The 3,524-nt window shown below is 36.0% G+C and overlaps 1 pseudogene; it reads right to left on the reverse strand.

Moving 5' to 3' along the window:
• Window positions 1-221: 221 nt before the first annotated feature.
• On the reverse strand, window positions 222-815 carry LOC142101851 (E3 SUMO-protein ligase NSE2-like; annotated as a pseudogene).
• Between the last annotated feature and the right edge of the window lie 2,709 nt (window positions 816-3,524).

A 3,524-nucleotide genomic window follows, 5' to 3' on the forward strand; every position in this document is an offset into this window, starting at 1 on the left:
AAGCATGGATGTCTAAATATACGTGTATATGTATTACTCAAACCTTCCACTTTGCATTAGTATTGCACAAAGTGTTTGTAATCTGCACTTTACATCAAAGGTATCTAGCTATATTGTATCTTTTAGGGGATTGGGACCGGCTCGAAGCTTAGTGGTGACCTTGCATTTTGCTATGAATGTCAAAGGCTCTTTATAGTGCATAGACAACTGGCTTATTTACCCTACTGATGCTTGTTTTCAATCATCCTTTCAATTGCTTCTCTCTCGTACGTGTGACCACATACTTTGTTTTTCACTGGGTTCACCATCTGCAACTGTGTTATAGGAGTGCTCTGGGTGATGGCGATCTCCTCGTCTTCATCTTCCATATCTTCATCTGCAGGGGCCAATGACACGTTTATGTGTTTTTTCAAGTTTCTTAGCTGCTCTTTAAAATGGACATAGTTATCCTCCTGCCTCATGGCCTCCTGTGTATTTTTCTTCTGAAGCACAGTGTATATCTTCTGTACAAGCTCTCTTAAATCGGGGATCTCATCCGGTGGGTCACGCTTTAATTTAAGTATGATCTCCTCAACTGCATCTATATATTGGTTTAAATCTCTGTTCAATGCAGCGTATTCCAACACGACAGATTCCATGCTGCCCACATGTTACGTGTCACAGTCTGTCTGAAGTAAATGTAATGCCACTCCAGTTGTAATATTCATTCCTGTGTCTACATAAGTTTGGCAATTCTTCAGGGATGAGAGGGAGGTATCCAGAGAGGAGAAGGAGATGCAGCACGAGTAGACATGGTTTAATAATGTAGAGTTCATTGACAGCACTGTTGGTCTTAAAGCTATTGGTAGCTTGTTTTGTGAGGGCCCAAACAAACCAAGCACTTCAACCAAAAAAGTGTCACTCCTTGTCGCTGGAGTGCTTGCTCTGTTAAAAATGTCCTTTTCAATATCTTACATAAGGGTGGATGGGAGGGCCCAAGGACAATGCCATCTTGCACCACTTTTCATTTTTATGGACACTGCTGTGTGGCAATGTTTCCTAGATATGTTATGAACTGCCGTGTGTTGTGTCGTTGTTCTGTCGCTTAGCATCCAGCCAGGTCGCTGCAGTCTTTGTATGAAAGTGTAAAATAATATTGTGACCTGTGAGGTGGTCAAAATTGATTTGAAATGACTGGAAATTAGTGTTATTGAGGTTAATAATAATGTAAGAACAAAAAAGAACAAAATTATGTGATTTTAGCGCATTTCAGCTAGTTTTCTAAAAAATACATGTCCAAAATCAAAAACAAAACCAAAACACACAAGGGTGGTTTGCCAAAACCAAAACCAAAACACGAACTGAATCCATATCCAAACCCAAAACATGGGGGTCAGTGAACATCTCTACTTGAAACCTATAATATATGTCTACATACATAAAGAAATTATACTAAGGAAGAGATGAATGAACGTAAAATCCAGAGTAATAATAAAGAGTTGATTATTTGCCCAGCGACAAAGGCAGATCTCTTGTTGTCCAGGTTTATACTAATTATAGTAAATAGAGATTAAACGTCAGCTACCTGAATTTCTAATTGATTCCATCATCAAATTAGGGTCATTCAATGAGTATACTATTGAGAAACTGAAAGATTTTTCAGTCATTAACTCTCAAAAATACCTATTATATACACCCTTCCCAAGGTGCGTAAGTCTGCCAGAGGGCTTTTATGCCAACCTCTTTCTTAATTTGTAGATTATTATTACATGCAATCTTTTGCACATCAATCTGAAAGCTTTTTTGCAGCCTGGATGTCCATTGCCTGAATATTCTATTTTAGCAACTCCTGATTTCAGCAGCTTATATACAAACGTCACTCATGAAGCAGGAACAAATGCAATATAAAAAGAAGAGGGATTGGTCTCCAATAATAAAAAAATCAAAATTTAATACCATACTAAAAATAACACAATATAAAATACTCAAGAACACAAACTAATGACACTAACAGACATACAAATTCCAAAATGTTTCACCAATATTATAAAGGACAGTGACTTCCAAAGTACTTCCCAGTGCTGCAAAAAGTAAAAAATAATATTTTAATATACTTTATAGGTATAATAATCTCACAGCGCTGTTCTTCTGTATGTTTTAGTATTTTCAATATAGGGCTCTCAACAAGCTCTGAATTTTCTGAATTAGCTGCACTGTGATTAATAACTATTGCATGTAATTTAATTTATTATGTTACTTTCTATATATGTATTAATTTGGTACATACAAGATTTCATCTCTTCCACTAGTGCCAGAGTTTATCCCATTTTGGGCAGTTGGGTTTATTGCCAACTGGTATAAGTCTAACTCAGTATCAGGCCCATAGTGCTTAGTTTGTAAGCATTCTTGAGAGCATGGTATACTGTTTGAAAAGGTATGTGCATTGAAGTATGACCATTAATTTATGAATGTATTATTGTTTTATTAAAGGGGTATGTTTTTATCTATGTGCATGTTTATTCATAATTTTTAATAGAAGGAAATTGTTGTTATATGAAATGTGTCTGTTCTTTTAACGACATATCAATTGCCTTTTTTAATTATAACATAACCTTTAACTTTAATGAGATCAGTCAAGGGAGCATAAATAGACAGAAAAATAGAATATACATATTTATTAGCAGCCAGCAATGCCTACAAATGCCAATACTATAAAGAAATCTTCTGAATTATACAAAAATAAGGGAGTGGAATTATGGCGCTTCCTATAGGAATAAAAGACTGTCTAATAAAATAAGTGTAACAGATATATCAAATGATAAATACAGTCCTTAAATTTTTTTGGTTTTTGTTTTTAAGGACTGTATTTATCAATTATTTATTTGTTCCACTTATTTTGTTAGATAACTGTTTATTCCTATAGCAAGTGTCATAATTCCACTCCCTTACTTTTGTATATTTACATCTTTTTGAGGATTTGGTCCACCTCTTGGGTGAGGATAGGGCAGCATCCTTTTGAAGCGCCTGTTTTGTTTCTGTTATTATTGTACAGATTTTCTGCTTATCCCATCTACTATATATACTTTTGTACTGCTTTCATGAGAAGTAGGTTTGCATCCCAGTGATATTGACTACATTGCCAAGATAAATAAAGAAATGGAAGTTGCTCAATCAATGTATAGGCTATAGCAGGTGCGTGAAAGGGTGGGGTTATCCTAAAAGGAACAAACACACAGAGAGATCCCCCAGCACACTGCTATAGCCAGCAACAGATCTGCTATTTCTACTGTAGATAAAAATGCAAAAGTCTCAGTTGCACACATTTGCAAATGTATGTTGAAGCCACCCGCCACTCCACGCCGCTTTTGCTAATAGGGTGGTCCTAACTCTAAACAATGAGAGTCCCATATATTTGGGCCATACATATGTGTTTTTAAATTGAGAGCCAACTTACTAAAGAGGAAACCCAGAAGCCTCCAAATAGCAATCCAATGTCAGCACTCCCCTTCAGCTACTGACACCAACATGCCTCTCAGAAAAATAAA

This window comes from Mixophyes fleayi, chromosome 9 (genome assembly GCF_038048845.1).
Source record: "Mixophyes fleayi isolate aMixFle1 chromosome 9, aMixFle1.hap1, whole genome shotgun sequence".
NCBI classification, from domain to species: Eukaryota; Metazoa; Chordata; class Amphibia; order Anura; family Limnodynastidae; genus Mixophyes; species Mixophyes fleayi.